The sequence below is a fragment of the Nipponia nippon genome, unplaced genomic scaffold (genome assembly GCF_047370975.1).
Source record: "Nipponia nippon isolate SJK-2023a ecotype South Korea unplaced genomic scaffold, ASM4737097v1 scaffold_7, whole genome shotgun sequence".
In the NCBI taxonomy this organism is placed as follows: Eukaryota; Metazoa; Chordata; class Aves; order Pelecaniformes; family Threskiornithidae; genus Nipponia; species Nipponia nippon.
This window is the reverse complement of record NW_028262391.1, coordinates 23,829,763-23,853,378: the sequence shown is the minus strand read 5'-3', so window position 1 is coordinate 23,853,378 and position 23,616 is coordinate 23,829,763. Positions and strand designations below refer to the sequence as shown.

General features: G+C 47.3%; 1 long non-coding RNA gene across 1 annotated transcript; it reads left to right on the top strand.

Moving 5' to 3' along the window:
• The first annotated feature begins 385 nt into the window (after positions 1-385).
• LOC148050858 (uncharacterized) lies at positions 386-20,020 on the top strand. Its single transcript, XR_015700578.1, has 3 exons — positions 386-2,492; positions 4,845-4,992; positions 18,377-20,020. It is a non-coding gene; the product is annotated as an uncharacterized LOC148050858 (long non-coding RNA).
• The last annotated feature ends 3,596 nt before the right edge of the window (positions 20,021-23,616 follow it).

Genomic DNA, 23,616 nt, shown 5'->3' with positions numbered 1-23,616 from the left:
GGGGCCGGGACCGGGACCGGGGCCGAAGCCGGGAGGGAGATCGGGAGGCGCCTCTCGCGGCGCCGCTGGTCCGTGCAGCGCGGCGGCGGCGGCGGCGTCCCTGCCCCCGCGGGCTCCGCTCCCCTCTGCCGCGGCGGCCGGGCTCTTTTCTGATTTGTATGGGCCCGGCCGAGTTCCGCTTTCGTCAGGAGCCCGCTCCCCTATCGCCGCCGAGCCGCTGGGCACGGCCGAGTTCACCCCGCAGTCACGGCGCCGCGCTCAGCCCCGCGCGCACGCGGCCCGACGTGGCCCCGCGGAGCGCGGAACCGCCCCGGCTCGGCCGCGCCGCCGGGGGCGGGGAGGGGGGGGGCGGTGTCCGGGGGGCGCTGAGCGAGCCTCCGCCGCCCGCCCGAGGAGCCCGCCCGGGGAGCCCGCCCGGGGAGCCCGCCCGGGGCCCGCGGCGCCCCGCTGCCCTCCCGCCCGGCGAGGGGCCGCGCCGGAGGCGGTGGGTGCGAGGGGGTGTGCCCGCAGCCGCGGCGCTCGCCCCTGCCCCGGCGGCTGTCACACGTCCAGCCGCACACGCGGTCGCGTTTATATGTCTTGGCCCCGGGCCCCGCCAACCGATCGCGCCCGGGGAGCGCGGGGAGGCCGTTGCCGCTCCCTGCAAGTCGGTTCTTGCAGCCCTTATTTGCAGGAGGCAGAGAGCAAGAGGTGCCGGGTCGCTCCTTCTCCCTCCCCGCAAAGTACGCGCAGGCACCCAGCGCGGCCGCGGGGCTGAAAGGCGCCCCGGGGGCCGGGGCAGGGTGGGGAGGCGGGGGATGACACACCGGGCAGCTCTCCTGCTCGTTCCCCTGGAGGGCTCCGGCTTATTTCACACGGTTCCTGGAGCAGCGTGTGTGTCATCGACATTCCCCGTCTCCTTCCCCTTTCCTGCCTTCAGGTAGAGCGTCCCCGAGCAGCAGAAAGGCCGCCTCAGCTGCCCCCAGCACAGGAGGCGTCGTGTGGTAATAAACCACTGGCGGGGGCTGCCCCAGCAGTACAGAAGCGGGCAGGCGGACAGAGGATGCTCTGCACGGATTTCTGACGGAGCCTGCAGCCCGAGCTCCGGGAACGGGGCGGACTGGCCCGCTCTGTCCCCCTGACCCCTCCCCGCCAGACAACGCGGCCGCCGGCAGCCGCAGGAGCCGGGCCGAGCTCCGCGGGGCCGGGGCCACCTGCGCTCCCCAACCGCGACCCCCCCTCGGCCCTCGGGGCTCGGCGCTGCAGTGAGCCCGCTGCCGCCGGTACGGCCCCGCTCCGGGGATTTGCCCGCACGGACCCGACCTCCCCGCCCGTACTCAAGCACAACTCGGTGTTTCCCCTCTCGGGCTGCCCACAAGCGACCCCCGGAGAAGCCACACGCACACCTCGGCGCCCGCAGATCCGCGGGCCGGCAGGTCACGGCCCTCAGACGCGCTTCTGCCTTTCTCGAACGCGAACCGCTGCGCAGCGCTATTCCCCGCCCCGCGGATTTTACGTGCTACAGCAGTTTTCGTAAGCAGACGCACGCCCGGAGGGCTGGCAGCTCTCGAACAGCACGCCCGGTGCAGCCCGCCTCGCCGTCGGGGTGCCCCGGGGCTTCGGCAGCCCATGCGCGGATCTCTAGTTCCTCCGCCCGGCCGAGGGCCCGCGGGTCCCCGCTCCCCTCCCCGAGACAGGCTGTTTGTGGGGGAAGACAGTCGAAGACGTAGAAACGTATTTTAACTGAGAAATAAAACAGCGCGTCGGGTAGCTATTCTATTTATAGATATTATTCTATTTCTCGTTTATATATGCTATTCTAGTTCACGTTTCTGCATCTTCGCCTATAGCTGCATAACGAATCCCTTCTCTCCCATCGGCGGAGAAACGCATACGCCAGAACCTGGGCTGCAGGCATCTGGTGGCAGAAAGGAGGCCCCTGTGTTTCCGCACACGGCCGCGGAGCAGCGCACGCCGCCCCCTCCGCACCCCCCCGCACACAAACGGAACGGCGGAGGCCTCAGGCCCGCAGGAGAGACGCTCTCCGCGTTTTTCCTCCCCGGCCCCCGGCGGCGCCCCGGCGGCTCGCTCCGCGCAGAGCGGCGGGGCAGCCGGAGCCAGCGGTGCCCCGCCACCGCCCGCCGAGGCGGCGCGCCCGGGGCCGGGGCTGCCGCGCTCCCCAGGGCCCCGGCCAGCTCCCTTCTGCCGGCCACCCATGCTGCTCTCGGCGCTCCCCCTCGCCGGCACTGCCGCGGCGAGGGCCGGGGCAGGTGTAACAGCACCGCTGCGTGTGTCAGCACCTCCGCCAAATGGCAGATTCCTCCCTTTTCACTCCTAAGCCGGGCGCGCAGCTCCTTACCAGGGCTCGCTCGCTCGCTCGCAGAGGACATTTGACATCCGAGGGGCTTGTTTGGGGTTTTTTGACAGCCCCGCCAAGGGGGATTTCGGATGAACGCCGGGGCAGAAGCTCAGCCCAGCGCTGGGAGCGGCGATCGGGCCGAGCAGCGGCAAAGGTGAGCGCGCAGCCCCGTGTGCGGCTACCGGAGCGTCTGACACCAGGGCAGGCAGGCGCTCCGGGCTCTCCCCCCTCCCCGGTGCTAACTAAGCCCTTCTGGGGACATTAGAGACCCACCCGAAAACGTACGAGCGCGCCACTAAAGCTGAGCCCGGACGCTGTAGCTGCAGTTAAGCGGGCGCTGAGGTCTCACCGGCGCTGGCAGCAACGTTGCAGCGAGGCGAACGCAAGTGACGGGGACGGGCAGCGAGCAGCGGCGCCCGGCGAGCCCTTCCCCGGTGAAGGAGCGGGGATCCCGCCGCCACCCCGGGGCAGCGGCCCGACCCGCCGGCGGCTGCCCGCCTCTGCGACGCGCCCGGGCCGGCCCGCGCCCCGCCGGGCGCTGCTCCCGGGGCCGGGCAGGAGGCTGACAAACCCGGAGAAAGCGAGTGCAGAAGGAGCCAGCGGAGCCGCTCCCGGAGCGGGCCTGCAGCCGCCCCCGGGGGTAGGGGAAGCAGGAGGGGAGCGGGCAGTGCAGGGGGGCTCCCGGCGCCGGTGCCCGGAGCCCCGGCCCGCTGCGGCGAGGGGCAGATCCCGCCGCAGGACGGGAAGAGCTCTCGCTTTCTTCACACGAGGGCGGAACAGCCCCGGCCCCAGCGCGTTCCCCGCGCAGGGAAGCCGGGAAGGCGGCGGGCAGAGCGGGGCTCAGCCCCGGCCGCGCAATCCCACTAAGAAGCGACCCGAGGGGGGGGGCTGCAAATCGGGGCTTCGTCCTCCTCCTCCGGTACCGAGCCGGGCCGGGTCCCTTTTCCCGAACAGAGCACGGGACCCTCCGCTGCGGCCCCAAGTCCGGTATCGCGGCTGGGAAGCGGCTGAGCCCGTACCCGCGGGTGGCACGGCCGCCCGGAGCGGGGCACGGCGAGCGACGGGGGTCTCGGCCGAGGAGCGCGGCGGGAGCCCCGCGGCCCGTCGCGCTGTGCCGGGAGGGCACCGGGGAGCGCCGCGGGGGACGCGGGGCTGGGCGCCGCCCCCACGCCTTGCCCGGCAGCCCGGACAGGGCTTCCCACGAACGCCGTGCCTTCAGCTGCAGCGCTGATAAGACTCGAGTAGCCCGAGTGGTTTTTTCCTACTCACCCCCGTGCAGGCAGCAGAGCCGATTTCTACCTGGAAGGTTTGGGGTCGGTTTGTTTGAAAATGTGGCAGGCTTCCTCTCCCTAACATTTTTTTTTTTCTCTTGGAGAGAAAACGCGGCTCTGGCGGGGAGCGACGGGACGCCCCTGGCTCGGAGCGCCCCGCTCCCGTCCGGGCAGCGCAGCCAAGCCGCCGCCTGCAGGCACCGGGGCAGGGCTGCCTCCTCCCGCACCGAGACCCGGACGGGGACAGGCGACACAGCCCCTTTGTCTGTCCGCTCCGGGTGCCACGCCGCGCCCCAGCTCCCGGGGACGGACAGACGGCTAGCGCGGCCGTGCAGCCCTAAGCAAGCGCCTTTCGGGACCGCTCTAGCCCGCAGCACACCGCAACGGTAACCAGGTTAACCCGCGTTCATTTGGCTCGCGTAGGAACGGCACGGACACGGATCTAACAGCGGCCCCGGGCGCGCCGTGTCCCCAGCCCCGTTTCCCCGGCGAGCTCCGGGAGCCGGCCGGTCCCCGCAGCGCCGTTCCCGGCCCCGGCGGAGCTGCCAAAGCAGCCGGGACAGGGCGGCCACCGCGTTACCGTTTCAAGTATTTCTAGTTTCTTCCCTTTTAACTCTTCTTCTCTCAAATACCACTAGTCTTGAAGATCATGGAGTATTTATTCCCATAACAAACGCAGGAAAATAAGGTTACATGTAAACCCGGCATGTGAGGGTCTGTCCTGCACCCCGGCGCTCATGAGAATTAACAAAATGTACTGCGGGAAAGAAAATATCCTGGCCTCAATGGAAATCCATCAGACCTAATCTGTTACGAGGCTGGAAGACGGAGGCGTTTTCCTGTGCCACCGACGCGCGGGAGCTCCGTGTGCCGGCGGCAGGGCAGCGCGGAGCGGCCCGCCGGGGCCGGGGGCAGGCCGGGCCGGGCCGGCCGCCGCCCCGCTCCCCCTCCGGCGCCCGTTTCGCTCCCTTTTTCAGTGACACCCGAAGGCAGGGCTCGATCCTGGAGGTGCTGGTTAGCGGCACAGCACTGGCTACCAGCAATAACCGTCTTTGCAACTTCAGCGCAAGCATTATGTGAGACCAAGCTGCGTGCGCGTCACTCCCTTTAGACACTGAACTCGGGCTTGAGAAAGGTTTCGTTTTCAGAACCTCACGTCTCACTTGGCCTGCAGCTCACCTCGCTCATCTCGGGACACCACAAACGCACACAGCGTTACTTTCCCCTCTGTTCAGGATTCCCAGCAGCACAGTCCCGACCACCTCACCAGCGCCGGTTAATTACATTACTTGGCGTGTGACACCAGAACAAGGAAATATTCACCTGGAAAGTGTCGTCTTCTGCATGAATGAGTCCCATTGTCAAAACCTTGAGCATATATAGGTGCGTATATGTTCCGCAGTGGAGAATTTAGTTTCTCATTTATACTGTAAAGCTAAAAATTCTGGTAGCTTCAGGCTTGTTTTTACAAGCTCCCAGCCGTACAAGGATTTCTGTTTTTACAGGAAAAACTAAGCAGTCCGTAGACCATGATGGCTGTACGTCCATAATGTGAGCTTCATGAGGAACAGAGCAACTTTATTATGATCTGGACTGAAATCACATTGAATAAAAGCCCATCTAACAGGGCCTGAGGGACAAGTCACAAACGGGCTCAAATTCTATACCTGCTCCAATGGGAATTTGAGAGGGAAAGGTTTTAGGATCAGAAGAGTATATTTCCCCCTTCAGCTGACACTATGAAGCTACTTTTCACTGTCCCATCTCATTTTGAGCCTGTTCCTACTGCCTCGATATCAAAGAAATCTATCTCATGAGAAAAGGCAGCCCCAACCTTTTTCCCTCTTATAGTCCTACTTCCCATCTCGTCTCTACGCAGTTTCTTTTCTGTAGCCTGAGCCAGAGTCTTCACTACAGTATATTTGTTTATGCTTAGAGGACAGGCCTACAGGAAAACAAACTATATATTTCACTCTACCATTTGGTAGTTCCTTTCCTTCATCTGAAAACACAGCCTGATCCAGGGAAGGTTCTTGAATTCACACAGCCGGTTACATGATGAAATGCAAACAGTTTCTTGTGGTATTAAATGGCAGCCCGCAGCAGAGTTCAGGTTGGCTGTTATGGATTCACTAGTTACGGCTCTGCAGGATAATCCTGTGTTACTGCCATCCTGCAGTTAGCGGCCTACAGCAATGCTGCCGAATGCTGCAAATAAAAACAAACAAGCCAGCCTCCTCTTTTTAGACAGAGTAGAAATTATATCTCTTTAGGAAGCTCGAAGTAAAGATCATTTGTATCAGAGTCTGACAACTTTCAAAGCAAGCTGCTCTTTCTAGCACTTCGAAATTGATGCTTATTTTTCTACAAAGCATGGGTGGGGGAAAAAAAAAAAAAGAGGAACAAAAAACCCCAAACCATACAAGTCCACTCATGTCCAGATCACCCTGAAGTTGCAAATTAATAGCATTGTACAACAAAATTAGAGCCAAAGCAGGCTTCTCCCGTTGTTGCTACAGAGATACACTGTTTAACAGATAATTTCTAGGTAATAAAAAATCTGCGTGCCTGTTTAGACTGTTGCAAAAATTGCACTGTTAAAGATCCAAGCAGAAAAAATGGTACAAATTTCACATTTTTTGAAAAAAAGAGGCTTCAAGAAAAATTCTTTCAACCAACCTAGGGACGTCAAAGAGAATTTGTGTCTTCTATTACTTCTCTGAGAACACGGGTCCCAAACTATAGCCGTGATTCTCTCTGAACTCGTATGATCTACTCAAGTCTGTTTTCATTCAGGGTCTAGGACGTTACTGCTTTGAGGAAACAATATTTGAAAATGTTATTCAGGTTACAAGTTGAAACTCCTAAATGCAGGAGACATAGATCCGCCAACATAATATATAGCAACAAAACTGCAGTGCAAATGACTGGGAGAGGAGCAATTCCTCACCTGATAACACTTTGCTGACAAAAGCCCTTTTAGAGAGACAGTCATACTGGCAAAACTGTTTTAATCTGGAGAGCCTGTACAACAGGCTTGAGGGTGAAGTGAGCTCTAGCAATTGACACTGTTAGTTAGCTGTGTCCACACCGGGAGTGCTTTGCTGTGGCAGTACCTGGGGATACCCATGCTCAATCTCGTGCTGGGGGCTCCCACTCCTACAACAGACCTGGCCGGATGGGGACATGCTTGTACATGTTTGCAGCTACTCCGATTTTAGTTTGAGTGAGTACCTTGTGGTGACTCACTCAGGCCACTGAATTTGGGCAGCACATCTGTGTACTGTGAATTCAAGTTTTGTCTTTAGCAGCTTCTTGAGAATTTGCGCGGGGCATGTTCAGTGCTCTCTGTCCATTTTCTGCAGGCTCCTGCAGGGGAGGTGCTGCCCTGGGAGCACAGCTATACCAATATAGCAACATACTGTAAAATCCACATGTATACTCAGATATCTGCATTATGACCATGTACGTCATGCTCCTTGTCTGTTTCTGAGCAACTAGAAGTTGGACTTGGTTAAAGTTAAGTAGTCATGTCCCGAGGTCTTCCAGAAGTTGTAGAAAGGGCTAGGTTAGCCAGGAAAAGGGTGTTTTTGTTTTAAAATAGACTGTCCACATCTGGAGTATATGTACGTGTTACCTATATAAACCATTTGTGAATAACTCCGTAAACACACAAGCTTCTCCCCCATCTGCTTATTGAACAGAAGCCCTGGCTGAAACACTCAGAGGATACCCTGCCAGATCCAGAGGGCAGAGCTAAGGTGAGAGAGGACTACCATGCCCCCACAAACTGCATCCACCTCCTCTTAAAAATTTGAAGGGTTAGATGCAGCCCACGTTCAAGAGAAATGCGTGACATCGCCACGCTGATGTATGTGCAGCCTGCATGAACTGGAACAGTAAAGCCATTTCTGTTTTCTAAGCTCCCTGGTTGGAACTGCTGCACTTGACAATCTAACTCCCCCCAGCTCTAGCTGTGCCTCTACGGAGTGCATGCTGCACTTTAAAACAATTAGAAGCTCAAGTTTGTTTCCTTTTAAATGTAACTACTATGTTTCTAAAAAGATTATAAGATTGCAAATTATATAACTAGGTTTGATGTGAGAACAAATCTGTTTTGTAGGATCAAACCACATACAATCTCTAGAGAATCAGGTTAAAAGTGATGTGATGGAAGTGATTTTCTTCTTTCTGGAGGAAAAGAGCTAAGCTTTAGCCAAAGTCAACTTCGGATTACATACAGTCCCCCCAAAACTTTTATGCGTAACTTGAAAGCATGCACCCATTGGAGATACAGGTTGTGGCGCCAGTGGAAGGTGGATTTGATCCTCAGACATCTTTTAAATCTCCGCATGGTCCCAACCAACCAGTGGGCTTGGAAGCACAATGCAATCCCAAAACATTAAATTTCCCTTCACAGCAAGAACAGAAACCTTGAAGAAGCTGAATATTTCAGTTTAAGCTCAGCCACCTAAATTCTGGAAGTTGATTTTTGTCTGCACAATCACCCCGAGGTCTTTTTGTTTATCTCGATCTTATTCCAACCTTCCGAGTATGCAAACCTGAACTGGAAATCTACCAAACATGGGAGTTTGCATGACATTTCCAGCCTGTCCTACTTTTGACCTGGCCAGAAATATCAGCATATCAGACTTGCTCACAGTTTTCCAGTATTTCTGCTCTTGGTCGCAATGAGAGCAAGGAAATGCAGAGCAGACCAAACAAAAAAATAACTAACCAAACTTTCTTAGACTCTTGGAAGGGGCTTGGTTCAAATCCAGTTGAGATGTAGATGAAAGTTCAGCCCATTCATTTTACTACAGTTTGTTTACATACATATAATTTCATTTTAACTTGTTTGCCTTTTTTTCATCCATTTTGTAGCTATCCCTTGCAACAAATAAAAGAGATACACCCATTAGAAGAATAGCTGTCGCAAGAAGTTAAGCCCCACAAGCAAGTCCAACCTATGCTAGGCACAAATAATTCCACCCCATGACCCAAGGGTTCAAGTCAAAGGTTCGGTCAGAGCCAGCCAGCACAACCTGGTCAGACAGCAACAACTCCGCCTGGAGTTCAGGACACACTAACACCTTCCCGACGGCTGGCCGGCACAGCCCACAGAGACGATGCCGATTGGAAAGGGGAAGGGTGAGGATCACCGTAAGTGTCAAAGACCCAGCTCATCTCCCAGAGACCTTTGCCAGAGCAGCTCCTCCAGAACTCTGGCCAAAGGCATGGGTGTGATGGGGGATAAATACCCTCGAGGCTTTTAAGAATCGCCATGATGCCCACAGCGGGGTTCAGAATATAAACTTCACTTATGTTATTTAACAACAAAATGAAATTATTTTCAATGTAAATCTCTCTCCCACCTCTTTCTTGCCCCTTTAGGTACCTAGTTAGCTCCATACCATCCATCTTCATCTTCCTGGTGCCATAGGTGTCTCATATTAAGCATGAAATAGTATTATTTGCATTGGAAGGCTACTAGCCAGCGTGCCACATGACTGAATATTGTATTGAACCAGTTCTGTTCAATGGCTTCATGTTTGGCTTAGCTCTTGCAATGCCCACTAAGTACGGAAGCATGCATTGCACTGAATGTGTGCTAAAATCTTCAGCAGATATTTGGAATAATAGTTCAAAAAAATTAAAATTTGTTCTTCTTCTGTCGTTCATTTTTAATGGGCAGGGTGAAAGGCTGAATTTTTTTAACCTTGATCTTATCCAACTTAATTAAATAGCAGAGGAAATGAAGGGGTTTGGCTGTTTCTTTTCTTTTTATTTTTTTTTTAAAGATTTTTGCCTTGAGTGATTTGTTAGCTTTTAGTGCTTCGTGTATCCTAGCATCCTTACAGAGAGCAGCTCTGAAAATGTGTAGTGCATATCAAGGAACAAATGCAGCCCTATGCATGGCTTACACTCCAATGAGGAGAAGTAGGCTCAGCTTCACCTGATAAGTTAGTTCTTCAACAATTACAACTCTGCTTAAAGCATCAGTCTCTACTAGTTGATGTTATGGTTGGAATAATATATAGCATATTTAAGCAGCATGTCACATTTTGGGCACTTCAAGTATTTTACAAACAGCACGGTTGCTGGAAGGTATAAAGTAGAGTTTTATTTGCTATTGGATCCTCCACTAGTCATTTAATGTCACATGTGGTTTCTCAGAATTACACAATATCTTTAAATGCACCTGGAACTCATGTAGATTGCTAATGTCAGACATCTCGGTTTGAAAATGTGATATTTAGAGCTTGACCATAAGAAGCATTAAAAACAACGAATGAGGGGCACTTCAGCGTAGACTTTCAAGGAAGACATCGCTCCCATTGAAACCAAAAAAAGAATGAGAGAAAGTCAGCAATCATGTAATGCTACATGCCCTTGAAGAAATGTTCCTGAGCACCACCCCAGAAGCAAACCTTCTACTGACCTGTAAAACTGATATAAGGATGTAAAGAGCTGTATCTCTGTCTAGAGATGTAAAGAGCTGTATCTCCTTTCCCTGCTTGTGGGAAGCCTGCAAAGTGATAGAAACACCAGGGCTTTTAAATAGGCTTTCAGAATAATACAAAGCTAAATTTTGGTTCTTTTGAAGCTAAAAAGGAATTTCCCTCTTGATCTCAAGGGGAGGAGGATTTCCCCTACTGTTTAAGATTCTTCATAATGAAAAGGTACTTTTCTGTTTCAGTTCTTTCTGTTGGGTGGGGTGTTAATCCAGCACTGTCATGGTCTTGCAGCCATTTTGCACATTTGCTGGGAACTAACAAAAGGAGAAACTACATTTTATGACACATTTGAAGCCTAGTTTTTCTAGTAAACTATACATTTACAAAACAAGGTTTTACAGCCAGCTTTGGGATAGAAATAAAAAGAAGTAAGGCCATCTATCCTTTCTTGCTCAAGTGTCTATGCATAGGATCTTGCCTACATCAGCAACTTACCACGCTGACGTTACCTATAGAAGGACTAATGTGAGGGACAACCCCATAACTCATTGATTCGTGGAACTGGTGGAAGTCTGTATTTTGAGAAACCATTTCCTAGGAGAGTCCCCCCTTTCCAGAAAGACTGTTAGATTTTCAGTCTTTATTGTAGAAGAGATTCTTCCCTGAAGCTAGTAAAACACTTTGTTTCTGAAAAAAAAGTATGTTTTTATAAACAATTCTTTTCAGCTGAACAATGTAACCAAAAATCCCAGCTTGCCTTCAGGTTTTCATTAGAAATACAGTAAATTTTTGACGAAAAGCAAAACTGCCTAACTATTCCTTTGGGCAAAGGTTAGTTTCTCATTTAAAGCTGCTTTGATAAAAGATTTCTGATTAGTATTGCTGTGGGTCTCTGAAATGTCCAGCTGAATCAGTACCCTGGGCAGGAGCACAGGCTGGGATCTGGGTTTGAGTGATGCACAGGCCGTCCGTGGCTTTACCTTCAGCCCACAGACAGCAGTGGTATGACTGTCCCATGCTGGCATGGAGCACCTCCGCTGCCTCACGCCCCAGCTAGAAATCAATCACCAGATAAAACGTTTCAGGGAAGTTTTAGACCAGCAGTAAGTTTTGCTGCTATCTAACTGGAAGAGTCTTTTCACAGTTTGGTCTAGTGTTTTGAAAGTGATGTTACTGTGCAGCAGCTCCTGATATAGTTACCTACAGTTATCTGCTGGTGGGTTAGAGGCTGCTCCCGTCTCGCAGAACAGCTGTAAATAATACAGTGCTTGGTGTGCAGATAGCGGCGTTGTTCAGCTACACTGTTTCCTCTCAGTTTCAGTGTTTCTGAAAATTGGCAGAAAAGCTATTTATCAGGATCATATGCTCATCACATCAGGGCCATCACATCACCACAACCCTGATTAGACCAAAAAAAAGGAAAAATTGGGCTAATGTAGTTTTTTCTACATGGTGATAACTATAGTCAACCAATAGAACTGCTGTGCGCATGACTGAAATCAGCTTACTTTGTGCCATTTCTTCCAATAAAACAATTATAAGATCCTTAAGGGCAGAGTGGCTTGCTCCCTATTACCTCCTTGTATAACTTATATAATAAGCTACCAGGTTCTCCCACTCTTCTTCCCCCTTTTCTTAAATTTTATTTCTCGAGCCCTGTTATGCATAGGCTGCAAGGCTTATTTCAGTTCTTTAGTGGTTGCATTAGTCAAACACACAGCAGATGTCAGTGCGTTACAAAACTTGGTTTGAGAATAATAAAAGAAGTTACAAATGAGAAAGTTAAACAAGAAAGCAAAAACGCAGGGAACTGCAAAGATCTGAATCTATCGAGGAGGTCATCCCTCTGTGTTTGACACCGTCTTGTTAACCATTAACACTGGGAGCATTATGGCAATTTTACAGCTTCTCCTGTTGAACCCTTCTAAAGCTTTTAAATGTCTTACCCACCCAGGCTTTTTGGGAACCGTAGCACACGCTTCCCAGCTGGTATGGGAAAGTGATGCCTGGGTATTTTTTCCCCTTTTGCACGATTTAGACTGTAGAAGTGCAGTAGAGAGTGGAGCAAAGGGAAAGCATCGCTGCTGCTCACGTCGTTCTGTAACTAGAGATTCTCTCCCTGCTTTAGGAAAGCCAGTCTAAGCAAAATATTTCCCTGGCCCGGGTGTCACAGCTGAAACAGAGGCGGGTCATTTAGAGTCAAGCTATGCATACCCTAAACCAGACCTCGGTCCCGCTTCTGCTCCTCCTGATTTCGTTGAAGTCGCAGCAATCCAGGAACAAAAGAGAGATCCAATTAAAGGCCTCCCTTGTTTGCCCCAGAACAGAGAGCGCCCTGGAAAAATAAACAGCCGCTCTCCCCCTCCGGGAGCTGCGCAGATAAAGCTGTGTGAGTGCGTAGGGACCCTTGGGCGATAAGGCACATTCTCAGGAAGCCGAGGACGCTCACCTCAGTCCAGGGGGCTTCCTTACTTTGTACACCCAGTTTCCCCGCATGACACAGATCATTGTCTGGCAGTGGAAAGCCTCAGCTCCAGAAAGCAGCTCACATCCAACTGCCTCGCAGGAAACTGCAGAGGTTTTTTTTTTTTTGTCCTTCTTGGAGAAGCAAAGCAGAATGTTTATCTTTCTTATCTCAGAAAGGAAACCTATGGGAAATGCTATGCCATATTCTCCACTGTTCTCCTGTCATATAATTATAATGCATTACACAAAGCAAAATCTTTTGGAAAATCGGTAGGGCTACTGAGAAGACAATCCCTTATTAGACGGTGCTTTCCTTTTCTTTCTGAATTCTACAAGTCTCATCTAAGTAGCCATTGGTATAAAGACAAAAGATGAGCTAAATGTTTGTGTCAGGAAAACACAATGCACCCTGAGTGTCCTGTGGCATTAAAAGAATAATTGTTACACAAGGCAAATCTCTTTTCCCCAAATAACGAACCTAGGCCAGATTTTTTTCAGACTTCAAAGAAAGAACACAGTAGGGCCTTTCCACTGCCAAATTGCTAAGTGGAATAAAAAATTGTGATTTTGCCATTAAATACTTGGTATAAATTCAAGAGGTTTGTTTTTTTTTTTTTAAAAAAAAAAAAACCAGCAATGCTATTACATTCTATACTAGAAAAGGGTAAATTGGAATTTCAAAGGCTCTAAGCAGTCACTGGAGAAGAAACCGTGCCCACAACACTTTGCATCATGATCCACAGCTTACAGCGTTTATGGTCACAAACCTGCTAAGCTATGTTCTATATATTATTAAGGTCAGCGCAGATCATACCGAAGCAGCAGCTATCGCTGATGATCAGTATGTACCTTACGTTCTGCCAACAGAATTTTCCCTTGAAGATTTACTACAAAGCTTGCAGCGTTTCTCTAAATTCCACTGCATTAGATTAAAGAAAAGACTCAGAAATAGCTGGGAAGGCTGACATGAACAACATCTCTAATGAACTTTAATTTTTTAGTGAAACGCTTAATGAAAATCTGATGAAGAGGATACTGAGACTATATAAGGGGATGGTAACAAACCCAGGTCTCCAACAATGCAGTCACTGCAGAAAGTTTAAAGAGCTCGGGACTAGATTTTAAAGAGTTGAGCACACACAGATAGGCACAAATACATATTTTAAGGAGTGCTCAGCACTCGGTACCACTGTGACTCTAAGAAACAGATCTTAAAAAAAAAAAAAGAATATCTAAACTGCTGAGCCCTTTTCAAATTTAGCTACTTGTTACCAGACCTAGATGGGAACCAAAGTCCTTTGAAAGAAAGTAAGATCCACATTAGTTTCCGTTTCTGCAGCCTGTACTCCTCAGGATTGCCTACAGACACTCACTCAGGAAATTATACAGAATTAATGTTTAAAGTGGATTAATTAATTGGCCTCAGTCCCCAACTTATTCACAATCAAGAGGCTTTCAAGGTAACTAAGTTAAAGGCAGTTTAGAGCACTCAAATTCTAAACGGAATTCGTACACAGCATTTTAATGCCGTTAAAGTGATTTGTTTTAAATTCACATCTTCACTTAATTTGGTGCTTTTTTTTTTTTTTTAAAGCCTTCCTATGTAAATGGGTGCTAAGGCAACACAGAAAAAAAGAGTTTGGATAAGTAAACTTGTCATTTTTGAGGTAAACAAAGAAAACGTTTAATATCAGCAAATGTTCCCAGATGATTTCATGAGGGCTCTACAAGCAGGCTTTGAAAATGTGCTGGTTTTTTAAGCAAATGTCAGTACAACGGCAAGAAACTTGGCATATCAGAATGCTCTCCCGCTGGTATTTGGCCTCCATACATACAAGCGCCTGAAAGCGTTTGCAGGTATTGCAGGCTTCTCAGTAGTTTAAGTAAAACTGAATGTTGTCACCCAAAGAATCAGACAAAAATAATGAGAATAAAGTAACCTATCCGAGCCCTGCCAAGCCACCACGGGAGCCCAGGAGAGCAGGAGGTGTGCTGAAGGGAGTCCCCGTCCCTCGCAGCAGCGGGGTGGGGAGCGGAGGGGAGCAGGGCAGCTTGGCCCTGGCGCTCAGCAGGATGGGGGGCTCAGCTTCTCTCCCGGAGAGCCGAGGCGGAGGATGACCAGGGTCCTGCTGCCCCGTCCCTGTCCCTGCACTCACTGCCTGCCTGCCTGCGCTGCCCATGCCTAAGGCAGGTCTGACTGCAAGAGTCAAGACAAAAGCAGGTGCAAATGCGTGTGTTTCTACCTGGCGATAGCTGTGATACAGACCTCCTCCTGTCTGCCTGCAACCAGTTCTGTAGGAAAACAGGCCTATCGGTATGGATCCTTTGACAGTTACTGAAGTGTACTAAATTCACTACAATTGGCTTCTTTTGTTGGGGTTGGAATTTTTATTTACTATAAAAATACATCTCTCCTTGCTTCTCTTTTTTCAGTTGTTGCTTAAAAAGAAATGGTTTGCGTTGATTAAGGTCTATTACTTGTCAGCTAGATTCTAGCTTAGGTTGCTTCTAACACCTCACGTTAATAGGAAAACTCTCAGTTCTTATTGTGAAATATTGCAAGCCTAAAAGCTTAAATAGGGTATATGGGAGATAAAGTATTTATTCAAACTCCAGTCTTTGTCATACTTTCTTGCATTAACAATAGTAAACTGCAAAAGCAGACAGCACACCGCTGGTGTGACAGGCAGCGAGACAGCTTTGCAGAAAACAGTCTGTAGAAGGTTTCTCTGCAATGTGACTGTAATACTGCCGCGCTCCTCACAGCCCTCTTCAGATGGAAACATAATCAAAGTAAACATAGATCACACCTCTAGATGAGGCCTCAAAAGCAGCTGATTTTAACTTTATCTTCCTTTATGTGGAACTGTTACCCATATCTGAATATCCCAACGACACCTAGAGAACACCACAATCTGGATGTTGCTCCCTAACCCAGGTTATTTCCCACTTTCCCGTTACAGAATGAGGAGGCGGTGCCCTTCATTTGCCGCTACTGCTGTCCTAAGTGCTCCGTGCACACTCTTACTGCCCCTTCTCCGGCAGACCTGGCCATAATTTGACCAATAATAAGATTAGCCCTCTACTCACGCAGAAAAACAACTCCAAAACTAGATGCACGTTTTGTCTGCGTGATTCTAACTTCATTGCTTATTGCTTTACGATAGCTAAAAAAATAATAACCCAGATTTACGTACCCTTTAGAAACAACCATAGAAAAAAGCAGCCGACCTATTACTGATACTCTGTTGCCATTGCATTCCCCTGCTTTCATAGGACAACTTAACTACTTAAAGCCCATTTACAGCGTAATTCAGTGAACTGAAAAAGAAGAACCTTCACGCTATTATTAGATTTCATCTACATATTAGGTTTCACCTGCCTATTCCTCATTTGAGAACAGGGCTACATACAGACACCACAGCTCTGGAATAAATAATTACAATAGAAAATGTTTGTCCCAGAGCCTGTACTTACCAGTTACAAGAATAACAGTTACTACACGGCTTAGTACGTGAAGGAAGGACTTGATACACAGAAAGGCACTCTAACTGGCTGTGTTTTCTAGCTAGCCAAGCTTTTTTTAAAAGAACATAGCCAGAACTGGAAGCCAGAAGAAAAGGCGTACTGCATTTCCTGGATATTCAGTAGTCTATAGAAAGATTTCACTGGAGCCTTTAAAGCAGTATTAAGACAAACCAAACCAAAACAAGAGCATCTGTAGGATAAACAGCAATATAACATTTCTTTTATCTCAAATAAATTTAACCTGATCAAAAAGCTATTTAAAATGCAACAGAAATTATTATGGAAATGTTATTTGTTGCTTATATTATAATGAAAATAGTTTTTGCTGCCTTTCAGTGCTTTGTATACATCCTGGGATCATAATGCAGCTAACAGCATATGGAAAACAGAAGCACTGAGTTTCTTTGCTGTCAAAACTGTACTCCTGCTCAAGGCAGGGACTTTGTTACAAAGCTATTTTCAGTGGGCGTTAAACTGCTTGAATGGCAGCAAGTGAATACTCCTGTTTATGTTGCGCTCACGTAGTAGCACAAAACAGCGCAAGAGGGGAAAAGGCTGGAGACAACTCCAAAGCCCTCACGCCAATCTGAGTTTGAGGTTAAACGCACTCTGCCGCAAAAGTGGATTTTGAGCTTTTTGAAAGCAAACAGCTCTTGCCTAGACACGCGTGCAGGCAGTGCTGGCACCTGAATCGGGCAGCATTGACTACTTTGAAAATGTCACCCCATGTGTGAACTGCAATTGCTTTTTAAGGATTGAAATAATTCAGGATGTGGGTAGTTCCCGATCACGCGGATTTTCCGATAAGGACGGAAATTAAAGAATGAGCTTCTTTTCATCACACGTAGTTTCTCCAGGTCCCTCACAAACAGATGAGGCAACCTGGGACCGCAGTTCACTTGCTCTTGCTTTAAACTCCTCTGACAGATCGCTTGCTACCTCTGGCTTTTGCACAAGGCTGAAAGGGAAATTTCTCTTTCCACTGAGAAAGAGAAATCTCAGCTTCACTAGAGCAAGTGGAAATTTACTGTTGACTTTACAAGGTCCGAGTTTACACAGGTCTTAACAGGAACTAAAATTACAAGAAATTACTATTTCTATAAAAAAATAAAAGCTCAGAATAATTCACTGAAGTGCAGTAGTTTAACATGGGTAAGAGCCTAATCAGATGCTTACAAGGATGAATGACAACTGCTGTGAAAAGGCTGTTGGTTTGTTTTTTTTTTTTAAATAAATATCAATGCCACAAAACTGTTTCCTTCTCAAGAGGATCTTTTAAAAAACGTAAGTCATTTTGGAGCAAAATACCATTTGAAGTAATTAAATTTATGCATGGTATATCAGTAAGACATTTAAACCGCAATTATCAGATATTTCCCATTCAAAAATATAAAATATAACACTAGATGAAAAAGCATCTAACATTCATATACATATAACAAAGGTATTCAGCACCAATTTCCCTGAGCATATTATTGCCAGAGGGAGAAACACATCACTTCGTTCTCCACTTTTTAAGTAAAAAGTTTATCCTCTACATAGCTTGTAAAAAGCCACACAAAAGGGGCTGTCAAAGCAAACAGAGAGGAACTGCCTGTTGGTAATACTCACTGAAGTGAGACAGTGCATTGCCGTAGCTTCATAAAATTTGAAATCTGTGCATGGTTTTGGATTTCCTCACACACTGTCTCCAGCTGCCTTCTCCTGCTCTGGCATCTCCTAAAGCTACCCAATTATCATCACCCAATTAGTGCTGGAGGAAAAGAAAAGGGTTCTGTCAGACAGAACTCCTCAAAGAATTTAGTACAGGTCCTTAAAGATATGAATTGGGGTTTACAACCTATTGTAAAGATTCACGCATCAAATACATTCAAATTTGTGAGAGAAAAGGAGTGGAAAATGAATTAAAATGATTTACTACTGAATATAGTGAGGTTTGTGAAAATATTGGCATTAGAAGTGTATAGTAGAGATCCTTATCTCAGCAGTTCAATCACAGGTGTTTCCCCATGTTACTAGATTATCCTTATCCAGAATAAATATTTAATGTTAGTATTAACAAAGAAAATCTGTAGCTCCAACAACAATCTTTGTGTATTTAAAGCTCAGTGATGATTAGCCACTTTAAAATTAATTGAATAGTAAGTATTAAACAATTTTACACAATACAGGTTTTCAAATCGTAAAGAAAAAACTTCCAGTCCCCAGAGGCGCCTCTTCACGAGCCAAGACTCAAGCCAGTTCTCCCTGCTGGGATGCAACCCGTGCAGAGCAATGCTCTTTAGCAGCCTTGACTGATTTTTTTTTCCCCACAGATGCCTTCGCTACGCACAAGAGATGTATTAATGGAATGCATCCATCCACCGCAACGGAGGACAGGATTCCTGACAGCAATTGGCTGCTCGTACCTCTCAGGAGGATGCACTTCAACTCGCAAACTTTTCTCCGACTTTGTAAATCACCTTCGCTTAGCAGCTTAGCACAAATTTACTTCTGATCCAAGTGCTGAACCAAGGTGGGATGATTTTAGAGGAATGATTTGAGTGTACTACTAGTGATTAATACTTGATGACTTGTGAGTTAAGGCCTGATCTTGCCAGCGCAGGAGCTGGGAAGGCTCAGAAAAGAGTCTCCAAGCCTGACACCCACAAAGCCTGTGGCACCCTTTCTGGCAGTGACAGACCTTTGGGCTTTTGAGGGGGGTGTCCAAGAATACTCCTCACTATATTAAAACTCCCCAGAGTATTAGAAAGATGCAGCAGTTGGATGGCGCTATGCTCCTACCAAGAAAAGCCTAAAGCCCACATTTGTGACATAGAAAATACTAGGAAAGGATTCTCAGGGTATTTTGGATGTCCAAAGAACACAGACCCCAGCACGGGCAGTGGAATGTGTAGCTCAGGGGATGCTGAAAATGTCACATAAGATTCACTGGATGAAATGAGAGAATGGGTTTCCTGCTATAACCTTCTCTGAGATGGCATACGAGTGCAAAATGTATTAGATCATTTTCATGCAGCTTAGATACTAGGTGTTTCTTCCCAGCTTTAAATACCTGAATAGTCTCAAAACACACCTAAACACAAATTCAGCTCACATACAAAGCTCCTATCCTTTTTCCTAATTCTCAGGAGAAGAGTAGCACAGACCGAAAGGGTAGCAGAGACACAGGCTTCTACTGCAAAACTTCTCCCCTTTTCTTCATTTTCTAACTTTCAAAGCACTTCATAACCTTCTCATTTTCCTAATTTTAACCTCTTTCTCATGGGTTTCTTCTGACAGGTCTTTCATCACCAGTACATTCAGGCTTAACTTTCCACCTCTTCTCTCCCCTTTCTATATCCCGTGCCTTGCACATCCCACCACCATCACAGCAAACTGACTCTGTGTAAATGCCTTTCCCTCCACCACTGAGCATACACACATATCCCTCCTTTCCTGGGGGATTTTGCCTCTCTCTTAACTTCTCCTACCTTCTTTTCCTATGAATTACCGAGCCTGCAACTTCTACTGACTTCTTTCCTTTTATTCACTCTTCTTTTTGCATTATTCTGTCTCAAAATTTTGAGTGGTTTGTGGAAGAGGAAAATCATCCCTCCTATTGGAATAATTTTGTTAGGGAACTTATGGAGGTAGAAGATGACAAACCATCAACTCATAAGTCACATGTGGTACCCTGGGGTCTCCCACTGTGCATCTGCTCTACCCCTGCTACATCTCTATGATCACTCATGCTCTTCCAGCCTTCCTTTTCCCAGTTTCTTCTCTCACTGTTTCTTCTCTCCTAATAATTCCCATCCTTCTTTCTTTCTAACCAAGCAACTCTTCTCCCTCCAAATAGTCCATTTCTGGAAAAACGCATCACAAGCTGTTTTCTTTTTGCCTTTCCTTTTTCGAAGCTAAAGTACATCTGCCTGGATTTGGTTATTTCTTATGGTATTTTCTTGCTTTTTTTTCTGTTTTGGGAGAAAAAAAATGAAAATTTCTCATGTCTTTCATGCTATTTTGACATGAAATTTTAGAAAATCAAGGTAAAAATTAAAGACTCTAAAGAAAATAAAGTATGTTTAACAGAACACCATTCTTTATCAGCATTTTCTTTTGAGCGGCCTGCATTAATCTACCGGGGGAGAAAAGAGTAGCCAAGAGTCTGGATGAGGTGGTATGGGGAGGAGGATGGAGATGGAGGGGTGGGAAACCTTCATGAGCAAACCCTGCACCCTTCTGTCCACCTGCTGAGTACAGCTCAAGAGCCAGGTCCACTCTAGATGAATATAAGCAGCAACATTAGGGCATGAAACAAGAGCAGAATACCGCATCCAATCCTCCTTCTGTAGGCTCTTTCAGTAGCAACGGTTTCTTTTGAATATAATCACTTTATCTTGTGGTTTTAAATCCAGGCCTGCCTCCAAATAGCAGAAATCTTTATCAGAGATAATTACTTTTGGCTAGAAGCAATTGGTAAAGATGGCTGATAATGGTTGTGCAGTTATTGTTTAAATGATTATTTCTACTTAACAAACATCAGTACACCCTCCGTATCCCCTCATACCTACGCATTTGCACATTACTTTTCATAATGCTCCTGTGCGGACGCCCAGAGGGTACAGCTCACCCACTGCTACAACACAGCCTACACAGAAGAGGCAAAGCCTAAGGGGGCCCGGTCGGTGCTACTGACCCTCGCTCTGTGCGAGGGCACTGCTGTGCTGTGTGGCTCAGCCCGCTGACCAGTTTTCTCCAGTTGCTGCCCCCTGCGCTTTCCTTTGCACATCTGCATCCACCTACAGCCGTTCAGATTAAGATCAGGGGCTTGGGACTACCATGGGTGTGTGGGTGATGAGCACACGAGATCCCTGCTGCAGGTGTGAGGCTCCCTTTGTTATCACAAAGCAAACAGGGCTGGAACCTGCCTGCAGCACAGACCTAATGGCCCGCGCTCTGATGGGGCTGCGGCAGCCCTTGGGGTTCCCAAGGCAAGGGAAGCAGGCCATCCGTGCTCTACATGATGGACACCTAACACTGAGGGTCCCCAGGGAGACCAGGCTATCTGCCCTCCTCGCTGCCCTCTGGGGACCTTGGGGACCAGCCTGCACTCGGCTGGGTCAGACGAGTGGAGGGAGCCAGGTGAATTGCTTCCATACGCAGCCCAGGCACCCTCAGCCGGCCAAATCTGCTATTCTGAATTGGAATTATTTACAAATGCATTGGATTTCTTTTTCTCTTGTTTTAGTTAGTTCCAGGAGCTATGGACTAGATTCAAAAAAATAAAAAGCTGGGGGCTTTTTGGTTGGTTGGATCTTTTTACTTTGGATAAGACAAACAAGGAGATTAAAAGCATCTCCAAGCTTCCTATATACTCGTGGGAAGAGTAGTCTCTATTAACAGAGTCAGTGAAATTGCCTGATAGAATCAAAACTGTTTATACAAGCAACAGTTAGAGGACTGGTATGATACTATATAGGTGGAATAAATGGTGCTAAATTCAGCCTCCTTTTCAGTAAACACAGCATTATATAATTTTCTTATGCTACTTAAGACCAAAAGTCCACTTTGTCTTCATGTATGGCATAATCCTGTTGTATTAGAAAAATAAAAGTATAAGGGAAAAAGTACTTGTCCCTACTGCCTCGCTATACCTATGTTGTAGGGTACAATAAGAGTCTCTTTTCAAAGTCTTGCACAAGTAACGATGTAAAGCTGTGCTTTATTTGTGCTAAGGAATGCAGCATTAAAACCAGGCTTCTCTGTGGGACATCTCTGGGGGACCCAGAGGAAGCCTTGTGCAAAGTGCTTCCTGCATTTTGCCGCTTCTCCTGGGAGGGGATTAAGATTAGGGACCTAATTCCACTGAACATCCTCAGTTTTTTTAGCTGTCCACAGAACTGGCTTCCTGCAAAGAACCTCATCTAATTAACTTAAACTCATGACTGACTGACGCGGGCTATGTTATGAAATATAGATATGATGGCATGTTTTCATACTGCATAGCTGAACTGTCCTTCCCCACAGTGCCATCAGGATGGCACTGTGAGCAATATGTTTAATATAGGCATGCTGCCAGCAAATATAGATGTTTCCTGTCCTTTCATGGGTCCCTCATAATATCTTGCCTAAAAGACTGAACATATTCCACAGTTCTAATAACAAACATTGTAACCTTGCAAATAGTGACACTTGGAGTTTTCTTTAATATTTATATTTTTTGACCCCAAAAGGGAAAAGAATTTACCATATGTAGGCTGGAAAAACAGTGTGCTAATTTCACTTATCAAGGGCGTTCAAACCAAAGAGCCTGCCACTAATAATAGTGTGTTAAAAAATATTCTTGAACGCAACATGCGTTACTGTATTTTAGTACATGCTGGTACCTAGCTCTAAATGTCAGTATTTTCACAGCGTAATTCATGTCAGCTCCCAGCTCTTATGACATCAGAGGATGAGTTCAAAGGAACGCAGTTCTCTGCTTTATAAAAACAGTTTAAAGATAAAAGCCAGTTTCGACTAAAAAAAAAAAAAAGAAATGAAACTATTAAGCACTGCATTAGCCAAACAATTCTATGAAAGGCGAATGCCAATCAAAAGAAGATGACAGTATTTTATAGTGAAACCATATTAGTACAAGTGATCGACTGCTGTTGCTTAATGCCTTACACAATTCTCAGTGTCTTTCCTACTAAATCATGCAGCTGAGGAAATGCTAAAATCATATCACCTATTGAACAGAGAAGATTGAAACACGACTATCCTCCTTTACGTCAGTGGACAATGTTTAATACAGTAATGAATCAAGCGATAACACAACTTTTCTATCTGCATGAGTACGCAGAAAAGAGAAGAGAAAGTGACAATGTATTATTTTCTATATTTATAATTAAAACAAATAAATAGCAATCACGTGGCTTTAGGCATTTAGTTTTCTGTAGATCTTTCAAAACTTTTTTGACCCAGCACTCGGTGCTCTGGAGCTTATCAATGACACCAGGGGTCAAAAGTGTTAGTGCGACTAAAATTACTTGGACAAAGCCAGAACCAGGTCAGATCGCCATGGGATAGTCCCATAAGGCCTCCTGTAGGCTGCTGCCACCAAGGAGTTCTAAGGAAAAGAAAGGAAAGACCATGAATCAAACATCCCAGAAAATTCACAAGCAAATGTGTTATTAATCAAGGAAAATAAAAACAAAGTTTATTAAAATGCCTTGTAATAGTACATTTCAAAACAACACAAAGACATCTTATGTGATGACCATTTTATCACTGAGGCTCATTCCAATTGAGTTACATTCTTCAAACCCAAAGAGCCACAAGTGTGCCAGAAAAGAAAATAAACAGTGGAACGATGTGTACAGTCACACATCTAATTTGATGATTGATCTCACAATTTAAATAGACACTTTCCACCCAAAATAAATGCAGAAGTCTGCATCAATGGCACTTCTGCAAACTGAAGCTAATGGCAGGACTGGTACAACTTACACATTTCTTTCCATGTTTAGCTGAGAAGTTCAAATTAGGACCTGAATGAAGTCAGAGGATAAGAAAACAAAGCAGAAGG